This window comes from Equus quagga, chromosome 10 (genome assembly GCF_021613505.1).
Source record: "Equus quagga isolate Etosha38 chromosome 10, UCLA_HA_Equagga_1.0, whole genome shotgun sequence".
NCBI classification, from domain to species: domain Eukaryota; kingdom Metazoa; phylum Chordata; class Mammalia; order Perissodactyla; family Equidae; genus Equus; species Equus quagga.
The window spans coordinates 109,588,798-109,601,697 of record NC_060276.1 but is presented as its reverse complement, the minus strand read 5'-3'; the positions used below and the strand labels follow the sequence as shown (position 1 = coordinate 109,601,697).

General features: G+C 43.3%; 1 protein-coding gene across 1 annotated transcript in view; it reads left to right on the top strand.

The window, feature by feature from the left end:
* Positions 1-12,900, top strand: part of NHS (NHS actin remodeling regulator) — a 375,682-nt gene that overhangs the window by 179,144 nt on the left and 183,638 nt on the right. The window lies entirely within an intron of this gene.

The following is a 12,900-nucleotide window of genomic DNA, read 5'->3' as shown; positions in this document are numbered from 1 at the left end:
GGACTTCACCTACAGAAGCAGAGAAATCCTGTCTTTCTCTTTGCTCATGGCATCCCCAGTACACAGCACAGGGTTTGGTTCCTGGTTGTTCCTCAGTAAAATTGTTGATGGATGAATGAATGAATGAGGAAATGAGTGAATTATAGAAGCTGAGAGCTAGAGGAGAGCTTGGAATTCATGGCCTTCTGTCTCCTGCTCTGTTTGATGAGTGAGGACACTGAGCTTCAGAGAGGATTAGCATTTGTTTTTTTATTCCAGGACTTCATTCCTTTAAAAAGCCACTTGACACACCTGATTAACTGATCTGTCACAGCTTGTGATTATGGGCGAGGAAACATCGAGGATTCCTTCTTGGGCTCAATGGGATACACCGTGAACACCCTGACTTTGGGCTGGCCCTGTGCCATTGAGAGCAGGCTTCTGCCCACCCCGCTTGGCCCCGTGACTCATTGAAAGGCTGCCAGGCCCACCCGGGCACTAAGCGGGCACCAGATGTACCTCTCAGAGTTACATTATTTTTACTGTTCATCTGCCTGTCAAGCGAAGCCCTTTTCTGTGCTCCAGAATGTGAAAGCAAAATGGCCTTTTCTGATACGAAGCTAATAATAGTTCTCATCTTGATTCTGCTTAACACTGAACTGAAGATTTGGCCTCTAGGGTGAGGCTTATAGTTAATTCATTTACTTTAAAAATAATTACAGAAGCCATAAAAGAATCGTCCCAATGCGGGCCAAGAGTGGTCTGATTCTCAGTGTTTCTCAGTAACCAGTTGTGTGCTGGGTGCTTGAAAAAATGAGAATGTGGCAACTCTGGCAGAAGGCTTGGGCAGAAGGTGAAGCTAGGATGGAATTACTCTGCAGTCACTCTAGTTAGGAGTAGCTATGCCCATCCCCCTGCCAACCGCTCACTTCATTTTCAGTGATGACCTAAATGAGAAAGACAGTCGGTTTCCTTCCCCTCAGCTCAGTCCCCCACGCAGACAAACAGGCTGTGTCCCTGGCAGACTGCGCTGGGGTTATGTGCTGTCTCATCTACTCAAGAATGAGCTATAGCTTCGAAGGAAAAAATAAATAAACAAGCGAAGTCCACCCCTGCCCTTTGTCTAGGAGGAAATGGATGGGTTCCCTAGCTTCCACCTCCCCTCACTGTCACCATGCCCCTGAGCCCCTGGGAGAGAACAGCCTGTGAAGAAAAGAAGCTGTTTCTAGTTGTGTGTGCATGTGTGTGCATGTGCATGTGTGTGTGAGAGAGAGATAGAGACAGAGAGGGAGAGCTGGGAAAGGAGAGAGGGAGAGAAAAGGACAAAGGAAGGAGAGAAGGAGAAAAAAAGAGGGTAAAAGAGAAGGGGGTAGGGACAGGGAGGGAGGAAAAAAAGGGAGCAGGGAGATGAAAGGAGACAAGAGAGTGAAAGGGACCAGCTTTAAAAAAGGCAGAGGAGTGATTCAAATAGTGATTTCAAAGTGTGGATAAAGCTATTAAAAGTATCTTTTCCAAAATCCCTAATTTCCCCTCCTTGTCCCTATAGATACAGTTGTAAGTACACCTCTCCCCAGTCCTCCTATCTAACTCTAAAATATATTGAAGAAGCGCTAGCACAAGCCTCAGTAATTTCTCCTCAGAAGCAGTAGAGAAGTTAGGATTTCCATGGGATCTGCCGCTCTGCTGCACTGCCACCTGGCTACAAAGGTCAAGGACACTGGATCCCACCTTCCTAGCATCATGGTCAGCTCACATGAAAACCACCGACTTGTTGCCGGGCACTCCAGGAAGAACTGTCCATGTCTCAACTCTTCCAATCCCGGAGTGTCATCTGGGTGAGCTGTCTCATTTAGAAAGCAGTCCCAGAGAGGGCCTTCACCCTCCATGCAAGCTGGATAGAATTTTCTACTGCGATGGAGAACCCATATGGTTTGCCATATGTATTGACACTATTTGGGGTAAAAACTAAGTGAGATAATCTATATCAAGCATATGGCACATAGTAAATGATGAGGAAATATTAGATACTATTGTGTGATGTCATAATAATAATAGCCAACAATTTTATTTTTTAGGACTATGTGCCAAGCACTATTCTAAGCAAATCTTAAAACGACTCTATGAGGTAGGTGCTGTTTCATCCTCTTTTAACAGATGGGGAACTGAGGCACAGAATGGCCCCAGTTCCCAGGACCTAGACATGAGGATCTGTTTTAACATGGCATCCATCCATTTTGAGAAGAGACAGTGATGAGGGCAGGAGAGAATTCACTAACATCCACCTCCTTTTCTCCATCTCTAGCACCACCACTCAAGACCAAGTTACTGCCTCCTCTTGCCTGGACCACAGCAGTTGCTTCCTCTCAGGCCTCCCTAGGTCCACTATTGCTTGCTACAGTCCATTATGCACACAACCATCAAAGTGATCCTTTAACTCTTAGTCCACAAAATGGCGTGCCTCTCTACAAACTCTTTGTTCCCTTGCTGTTGCACTTAGAATGAAATCCAAGCTCTTTGCCATGGCCTGTAAGGCCCTGCATGACCTGGCAAGCTCTGCCCACCTCTTCAGCTTCATGCCGTGCCATGCTGCCCCTGGCCCAGCACTCCCCTACCATGCTGGCCTATCACCAGTTTTTGAATACACGCAAGCTCTTTCTTACCTCAGAGCATTCATACAGGCTGTTCCCTTTGCTCTCTTCCCTATCACTTCATCCTTCAGAACCCTGCTCATACTTCAGTATCCCCTCCATCTCCATTTTTCTGTATCTCAACATCCTCTTTTTATCCTTCATTGATCTTCTCACAATTGAGAAGCATTTTCATTTGTTTAATTACGTCCTTGCTTTCTCTCTACTTCCCCCGCTAAACGATAAGCTCTGTAAGAGCAGTATCATGCCTATATTGTTTGCTGCTGTATCCTCAGCACTTAGCACAGGGCCTTGGTCATGGTAGGTGCGCAATGAATATTTGTTGATGCACAAATGGCTAGTGTATCTGGAATGTCTGGGATGTGCATTTGGAGACATGACAGGCTATGACTGGCGACAACCTTTCCTCACCTCCCTGGCTGCCGAAAGTCTTATTGGTACACTCTTGCCTGCCGTCTTGTGCTCCAGACCTGAAGGTGGGCCTTTCTCACTCCAGAGAGTTGTGCCCTCGTTGGAATTTCAATGCAAAGAGGCCAGAGATCCATTGCACAGCCAGAAAAGATGGTGTCTGCTGCAAACGGTTCTTTGCCTTGTGGCAGTATGCAGATTGGAAGGTAGAGCAATATTAGATGTTCAATAGTTCTCTTATTGTCCAGAGTATCCAGGCAATGCTATTCCTAAATAGCACTTATGGGATACCTAATGTGCTACTCCCTCGCTATCCTCAGCCACCTGAAATAGTTTAATCTAAGACCCACAGCATAGTCAATCATTTATATATTCACTCTCAAATAATTTAATATTGCAGAATGTGAGCCAATAAGCTAATTAGGTGTGCATTTAAGAACTTAGCTTTGTACCATTGGAAGTTAATTTCTCCTTTATTTTACTAGCGACATTCTCTGATAAAGGTAAAGAGGTGGACAAATTTTGGTCTCTTTCCACCTTCCAGACGTTCCTTGAGTTTTTCTCAGAAAAATTGGTAGAAGGCAAACCTCATTTTTTCTTATCCCCCCACCTTTGTCCTAGCCAAGGGTGAACTATAGGATTCCTAGAGCTCAGGGGTGATGTTCTAAAACAACTTTCTCTTGATGAAATAACCCTTCTCCCGAGGGCTACTTGTGCGGTTTAAATTATTTAAAAAAACAAAACAAGCAATCCAGGGTAAGAGAATCAGCTTGAAAAAATAGGAGGTTACCAACAGACTTGCCCTGTACAGCTGGAAAAGATGTGAAAAGCACAGGCTCCAAGCACCAAAGAGGATAAATAAACGTGTCGCAAGTGCCATTAAGAAAACACATCTGCACACTGTCAGTGGTGAGGATAAACACACGATTGTTTTCCCTTTCACAAGGAGCAGTGATGGGGAGAGGCAACTTGATGGACCCCATCCAGGTCTGTTCAATTTACATCATCTTAAGGTTGAGGGATGGGCACTTATTCAGCCTTGATGTATTCCCGGACTCTCTCATTAGAAGGAAATCTTCAAAGAAAACAAATAGTATATTCATTCTCCTCCCTGTCACAGACAGGCGGACAAACAAGGAAAGAAAGAAAAGGTTATCTGGTGGACCTCAGTTGCCTAAGATTAGGGTTTTGGACCCGACATCTTTCTCTGGTTTTCCTCCTTTTCCTAATTGCCCTGCTGGTGGGAAGAGCAAATGCAACTGACATGAATATCCCTTACAATTGTTGAGTGTAGCCAATGTTTCTTCCTTTAGCCCTAAACCCAAAACTTCCAGGGTCCAGCAACTTCCCCAATGTCTCAATAAGTAGCTTTGTAAATTTTTATGAATCATAATCATAATTCATGAAAGATAACTAGGAGCCTAGGGAATTATGATGGATCCATTGCAATCCTCATGGACCTAATTTGAGAAAAGGTTCAGATACACAAGGAAATGAAAACAACCTCTGGAGATGCCAGCAATCTGGAACCTCCACGCTTCATATTCCTAGGGTTACTGATTGTTTACCATTTAAATTTTAAGTTGAATCTTCTTCATTTTGATTAAGTCAGACACCTGTTATATTATGTACCTACATCAGAGAATGGGATATGATGAATATCTTAAAGCAGGCTTAGGTTCAAACATCTATATGCCCTTAGTCACCTAAATTTCAAAATTTGGTCTAAAGTAAATTAAATATAATTCCAATCTCAATTTTTCAGACTAATAGAAAGTGGCCAAAAAAATTGCCAACACTTCAGAAATCATTCACGTTTGACCTTGGAAATTGTTCCTGGTTTATTAGCTGACATGCTGAAAGTTGGCTTCAAATACCATAATGCAGAAAAGCAGGAACTGACTCAGGTGGAGTTAGAAAGCTGTCTAGATTTTCCTCTTTCTGTCTTCTCTCCCTTCCTTCACCTTCTCTACTTCATTAAACTCCTTCCATTTCCTCATCTCTAAAAAGGGATGGGAGTGGAGAGTTAAATTAGAGTATTTCTAAGGACTCTGCAGTACTACAGTTCTGCAATGTAATGGAATATATATATGCCCTGATATAACTTTGAGCTATTCATTCATTTAACAAACTTGTTTGAGTGCCAGTCAGGTGCTATTGTGCTAGTTATGAAAGATAAAAAGATGAATGAGATACTGTTTTGATCCTAGAAATGATATAAAATATGTCCGTTAAATATGCAGTAAGCACTTCATAAATACTGTTGAAGGGTGCTACAAAGTGAAGTTATAACAGCTCTACTGAATGATGCTATGATTAATGATGCTCTTTAATTTTGCCAACATTCAATATCTCGTATTAAAGACTTTTAGCATTTTCCAACTGTTGGAAATGATCAGAGAAATGTGTACACCCAATAACTAAGAAGAATGTTCTTGGACACAGAGGCCCAGAGAGGTTACATACCTCATCAAGGTTACACATGGGTAGAGGTAGAGCCTGGACTAGGATCCGGCCCTTTCGCATTGCAGCATTGGGTTAATTGATAGTTAAGAAAGTAGGCTTGGAGCCCAACTGCCTGGGTTCAAATTCTGGCTCTGCCACTTACAGGTTGAATGACCTTGGGCAAGTTATTTAACTTCTCTGTGTCTTAGTTTCCTCCTCTGTGAAATGAGACTGAGTAACTGGTAACTGGTTGCATAGGGTGCGTGGATTAAGTGAGTTCCTACATGTCAAGATGCTCAGAGCATAAATAGTATCATATTTAATAACAGCCATTAGCAACTAGAGGTAAGGCTATAATGTTTTCTGACATACAGCAGAAAATCAATTGGCGTTATGAAATCATAAAAACTGGTATTATAGCCAGTTCTTAGATCTGTCTGTCCAAGATATTTTATGAGTAAATTGTATCTCTGCCAAAAAAAAAACTGCTTACAACTGTGCCTGGCATATAGCGAGGGTTTGATAGGTGTTAGCTATTATCTCGCTCTACGGCTTCCGTTTCCTGCAATGTTGGAGAGGGGCTTTTTGGAGCTTCATTGGAGCCCAGAGATAATGCTCCCACTCTGTGTGTGTATGTGTGTGTGAGTGTGTGCTAGTGGCAAATCAAATAACTCACTCAGTAAATTATCTCAGCCAAAAGTTCAGTTGCAGGAAATCAAATTCAGATCTGTAAGCCTGGTGCAATTCAAATTCCTTTTAAACATTTATTGCCATTTCTAGGCAAGAAACGTTTCCTCTGATCAGATTGTTTTGGCCAGGAAATCTTGCATTTTAAAAGCAAGTAAAAAGTGAAAAAATAATTCTCAGTACATGACACAATTTACAGTTAGCTTCTCAGAAATGTGTGTCATGTTTTATACTTGAATAGGTTGATGTTCTCCAAACATCCCAGTGCTTCATATTTATAGAGTGCTTTATTTTAGAGTGTTAACAATGAATGAGAAAAAGAGGAACTTTCTGCAGGCATGTTTTCCTATTTTTTGTCTTGATGTTATTTTGATTTGGAAGCAGCCTCCTTTCTCCTGTCTTTTTCAAGCATCACAGGATTCCATTCTCTTGCTCTCTCTCTTTTTTCCCCGAAGGAAGCACTTCAATTGCTTTTATTGATGAGGAGAGGAAAAATCTAAACATCAGGCAACCAGGCTAATGAGAGATAGGCTGACGTGACAACTAACAAAGAACAAAACCAATTACCCCTCTTCACGTCCGTATGCTGGGTTCAGAAGGAAACAGTGGGGAACTGGAGCAGACTCTAACCCCTGAGTCCCTGCAGAGGTCAGCCTGTAGCTCAGCAGACAATTGGCTACACACCTTCAGCTTTTCAGTGCAAGCAGTGCAGCGTCTCTGTCCAAGGGCTTTCTCTGGGCTGCAGGAGTGTGCTCAACACCCCTCACCTCCTCCCCCCAACACACAGAGTAACCCTCTGCCAAGGAGGGGGAGATTTGGTGGAAGAATACCCTAGATTCCTCCCCCTCCTCCCTTTGTGGGACAATCCTGAGTTGTGGTCCCTATTCTCTCAGAGGCTCCTCAGCAGGGTTGAGCCCCATCACCCACAGTGACTTGCGTTGTCTTCCTTCCTTCCCCTGTCTCATTTCCATGCCCCCACCCCACCTCTTGCTGGACTTTCTAGAATCACCTCTTGCACCCAAATCATCCCTTCAGGGGCTGCTTTTTGGGGAAACCCAAAATAGGACAAGAACCTAAAAATATTTGCCCAATTATATTCCTTATCCTTCCCCGTCCCCACTCTCTCTGAATACCAGAATAAAAGATGGGAAAACACTCAACATATATATATCTATATATATAGATAGATAGATATAATAGGATCCCTTTTGTTGGAGAGTTTTTTATGCCATACTTCAATTTGGGATGTACGATTCAGCTTAGGTTTTTGAAGCTAAGGTTTCTTCGGTTGCTAGTTTTCATTAATTCATGCAACACATATTTATTGAGCACCTACTATGTACCACATACTATTCTGGGTGTTGGCATTATATCAGTGAGCAAAGCAGACAGAATCCCTGCCCTCCCTCATGGCCATGGCAGTCTAGTGGGAGGAGACAGCCTATAAACAATAAATGTAATGGATATAAAAAGTATATTGTATGCTAGAAAGTGGTAACTGCTACAGACTAAAGAAATCAAGCTAAGCAAGGGACATCAGCAGGGGGAGATGTGGGGGGCTGGTTGTCAGTCGGTTTTCTGTCTCCTGCAGAGGGAAGACTTGGAGCTTGACGCTGGGGTCTGCCCCAACCAGATAACCTCTTTCTCCCTCCTCATTTTCCAAGTCAGTCTCCAAGGAGAAGCTAATGCTATTAATAGTCACTAAGGACAGGAAACACATGTCTATCTTTTTTTCAGATGAAATTCTTTGCTCACATTGACTTCTTTACTCATATCTGAAAGTTCGCTAACAGTAGACACCAAGAAGTAAATGTTCAATGAATGACGCATGCATGTCAGGAACTGCCTCTCTGTTTGAAGTCCAGTTGAACTTTAATGGTTAACCTTGCCATAGCCAGGACCACTGGGGCAGGAAAGGCAGGGAGGAAATTGGAGGGCATGCCTAGTTCAATTTCCCCTGTAATTAAAACTGAAGCTTAATCATTAGTTTCAAGGGCACAGAGTGGCTCTCATGCATAGTGGAGAAATTTGAGTTTCGCCTTCCCTTGCCTCTTGGGACCATGCAGACACAATACTGGAACAAAGGGCTGGTCTCAAGGGTGCAACTTTGGATGGGTTTATCAGAGAAACAGGGAGCAGGGGGCAATTTTAATATCCCTCCTCACACAGTGGTATCAGTGGTTAAGGACAAAGCTCAGGTTACTTATGACAGCGCCTGTTCCTGGTATTGTTCCCAGAGAGGAGTGAAAGTGTGGAAAGAGAACTAGGCAAAATCAACAGTTGGGGAGGAAAGTGGAGAGCTGGTGTTGAAGAAGGAATAGGTGTTTGCACCAAAGTGTTGACAATAGAGAGGCCCCCAGAGATGGGAAGAGAGACCAGGTGAGGGGGAGCCAAAGAAGCTACCTCAGAGGGTGTTCTGGGCATTGGGGCCACCAACCATGAAGCCAACTGAAGGAAGGGAGACAAGTCAAAGACACACATTAGAATCCTTTTTGAATTGGCTAATAACTCCAACAAAGTAAAGTGAGATTGTCTGTGTCTGGTTTATCCTCTACTCTGTGATTTCTGTGGAATTGCTTGGGGGAAAGGCAGACTGATCTGGTCTTCGGAATTAATGGGTTAATTAGGAAACTGGGATTTCCTGATTTCTCTGGTTGCCTCTCACCTTCCCCCTTTTAGTGACTTGAGACTGATGAAGGCAAGATCCCCTGTGAACGTTTGGGATGAAACACTTTGTCAGGGAAACAAGCAAATAAATTTGACAGCTGCTTGATGTAGGACAGTCATTAAATTTTCAAGAATGTAGGTCTTCTATTATTTAGCGATGTTAATCTCTCTTCCAAAAAAGAGGGGAAAAAAGGGTTGCAGAATTGCGGAGAGAGGAGGTTGTATTGTTTCGCTCTGCTGAAACTGGCCAAGGGCTCTGCCTCCCCCACTCCCTTTCTTCAGGGGGCTACTGTGCTGGACCTGTCAGGCCAGCATATGTCAATAATTTGGTTGGGTTTTCGGGGGCTGGAATTTCGGTCTTGCTTTCATTCAGTTCCCCTACTTGCCTCCTCTTTTCTCTTCCATTACCTGCTTTTTGGACAATTTTCCCACTTTTCAGACCCACCATGGGGGAAATGAGATGAAGAAATAAGACTCAAGTCCGCCATTTATTTTGCTGCTTGGAGTGTTTCTGGCAAGAAGATTTGGTATAAAATGTAGTAGAAATGGTTGCCAAAGGGAGATTTTAGAAAATTCTGTGGCTTTCTTTGTGCCCTGTTACTTAGGAAGAATGACTAAGAATTGATGTATTTCTTTTCCAAGAAAGGCTGAAACACCATAGGGGATTAAAAAAAAGGAGGGGGATTGGGGGGTAGTTGACAAGAACTGCTCTTCTGGTGGCTTTGAGAAGAAGAGAAAGACCTTTGAGCTTTTCCTGGATGTGCTAGGGTGACTCAGACATTAAAGAGGATGGCACGCTCCCTGGGCCTGCCAGGGCACAACCCGACTGCACAAAGAGGCCTCCTGGGTGCACTTTCTGTTTCCCTGCTGTCTAGATGGGTGCAGCTAAATTAATACAGAGGTAGCTAAGTGCTCAGGGGTGAATCCTGCCTCTGCAGCTTTCCTGCTCCATAACCTAGGTCAAGTCACGTCGTCTCTTCTTGTCTCAGTTTCCTCTTCTGTAAAATAAAGATAATAAACCCAGGTCATAAAAGTGCGTGCCCACAGGCAGACATGCACACCTGTACATGTATGCACATTAGTGACAGCTACCACGTTAGGAGGGGCTGTAGCCATGAGTCTGAGCTAGCTTGGTCAGGATGATATATGCACGTGACTCCCACTGGGACCACAGGCCAACGTACTGATTGAGTCACTGGCTTCCTATCATGGATCAGGGGTTAATTGCTCTGGGAAGCATCTGAACATTTGTTTTGTGGCCTTTGGAGTAGAATATTCCACCAGGTTCTTCCTTCATGCCTTTTTGAGTGCCACTTTCCAATGATATCCCATAGCTAATTTTGTCATGAGTAGTATACAACAAATATTTTGGGGGTACTTAACTTCATAATTCTAGGTGCTGGAGATACAGTAGGCTGCAAATCAGATAAGGTCCCTGACCTCACAGAGCTTATATTCTAGGGAAGAGAGGCAGACAAGAAACTATGTCAGGTGGTGCTGAGTGCTATGGAAAAGATGTCACAAATCCATCTCTCAACAATTAATATCTCCAAGTACATTCATTCATTTATTCAGCAGGTATTGATGGAAGAGTTGAGGATATAAAGAGCTGCCTGACCTCCAAGTGTTTGCACAAATCATTCCTCTCCCCTTCCTCCCTAAATGAGGCATCTTGTGTTCAGTGGAGTGATCTGGGGCAGTTATTTTTGAGCCAAACTCATTCAGCATGGCAATGTAGCCAGGCATGGCTACCCAGACAAATTATTTCTGGCAAAGGATTTACACAAGTGCATTTTGTGGGCCTAAAGCTGAACTGGCAGTTGGGGGAGGAATTTGGGGCACATATGGGCCTCCGAAAGGAAAGGAGGGAAAGTTGGTCTTCACACTGCCCCAACCTGCCCCAATTCACATTCAGGCCAGAGGTGTCCACAAATTATTGTAGGATTTCCCTGTACAGTTTCCTTTGTTGGGTTTCACTGGGGATATCATATCTCTAGTGAGGATTCTCTGCTATTCGGTGAGTTGTAAGTTGACTCTTATTGAGTTTTCAGAACAATATTCATGTAAAAGTATATTTAGGCCATTTCCAAAATGGAGATTATTGATCCAATTATGCAGATGGATGTGGCAACCAGCAGATGTCCTTGATTCTTCTTCCTCCCTCTCTTTGTTTCCTAAGAGAGTTAGAAGTTGGCGCAGAGAAGGCCCTGATCAAGACGGATAAGTCAGTCGCTGAGACAGGCTGTTCTGTGTCTGTGTAAGAAGACAAGAAGATTTCCTTTTGAGGGGATGATGGGCAGTGAGGAGAGGTGGGGCTGCTGAGTTTTCTAGATTCTCTGATTTGAAAATCAGAGACTCAAAGGAAGTCTGTCCTTCCTGAACAATTGCATCCTGACACTGTTGAACTTCCTCTGGGTTTCGACTTTCACCCCAGCCAGTCTCTGAGGAGGGAGGACAAAGGAGAGTCTGCCCCTCTTCTGGGGAGGGAGGAAGTACGTGTGCAGTGTGGGGCACCCAGCCCAGCCCACAGGCTTCTCCGTGTGGCCTCTTCGCCGCTTCCTGGGCAGAAGAGCTGGGTGTCTTGTTTCTCTTTTTCCTCTTGATCGACGCCTTTGTGGGCCTCTCACTGGTCTTTGTGCACATTGGGGTCTATGAGGTGGCTGCCACAAAGTTCTGTTTTGGAAAAGGAGGTGGCACCAAAGGCAAATGTTGGGTTTGGCAATATTTCGTGAATTGTATTCAGCTGCTCTGTCCTTGTAATATGAACAAACCTTATTAGACTGGAGGCCGCTAGCATGGAATTTGGGATGCTGATTCACCAAGAACCAGAAAATGAGTAACGGTGGGAGTGCTGAGAGAATGCTGAAAATGCTTCCAAAGATAAAGCATTTTAAGCATCCCCAGTCACTTAAGGGTCCCTACTTTCAAATACCTCTTCACAAACAGTTGCCCTAGGAAAGCTGCCTGCATGGCACTTAGTTGATCTGGCTTCAACACTTGATGAAAAACTATACTTTCTTCTATAATATTTTATATTTCATGCTTATCACTAATGTAAGAACTTACCATTTTTTCATTTAGTCAGAATTAGGCATATTTTAAAGTTTTGCTACATCTTTTTAATTAGAAAAGTAATATAGTTATTTGCTTGTGGCAAAAAAGAATAAAGATACAACAGTAATGTATACAATTTTTAAAAAGTAGAAAGCGCCTCTTCAAACCATTCTCCATAGTGAACCATGGTTTATTGCTCTAGCTGTATGTCCTTGGGCAGGAAACCTAACTTCTCTGTGCCTCAGTTTCTTCATCTGTAAAGGGGGAATATATTAGTACTTTTCTCATAGGGTTGTTGTGAGGATTTAGTACAATGTCTGACGTATATTCTGCTTAACCGATATGAGCTATGGTTGTCAGCATTATGTGCTTTTTCTAGACATCAGTGTTGACTTTGTATCTTTCCTAGCTTCAGATCTTTAAGGGTGTGGCCAAACCTCAATGAGCAGTATTTTGCCAACAGCATTTTCACTCAGGATGGGGCCCATGCAAGTGAAGAAGCCTGCCCTCTATTTGGTTTTCTCTAGCAGGATCCAGCGTGGTTTGATTTTCTTCATGGCTTCTAAGAAACACTCAGCTTTCTTGAGTAGGAGAGGAAAGGAATTGGAATGGGCCTTTTGCTCTGGAGGGGCCTGACAGATAAGGTTATTCCTTCCCTTGTAAACCCCTGGGGCCTCAATATAGTTACCATCACCCAGGGGAAGCACCACTTTCTGGGAATATGATGGGGGGATTTAGAGCCAAAAGAATAGCTCAGATTGACTTAGATGGAAAGAAGAGGGAACCAAGATCTCATACTAGATGAGCTGATGGAAAATTAATTGTGGTTTTAGTTTTGTTTTCTTCTTTTCAATGAAGTGGAAAAAAAGAACTATTTTGTTTATTTTGCCAATTTCACTATGAAAACCATGATAAGAGTATATCTGTGTGGTTGTTTGTACACAGAAAGCAGAAGAAATGAGAAGAACCTCCAAGCCATCTGACAAAAGGCAAGACCAGACTGGAGATGCTT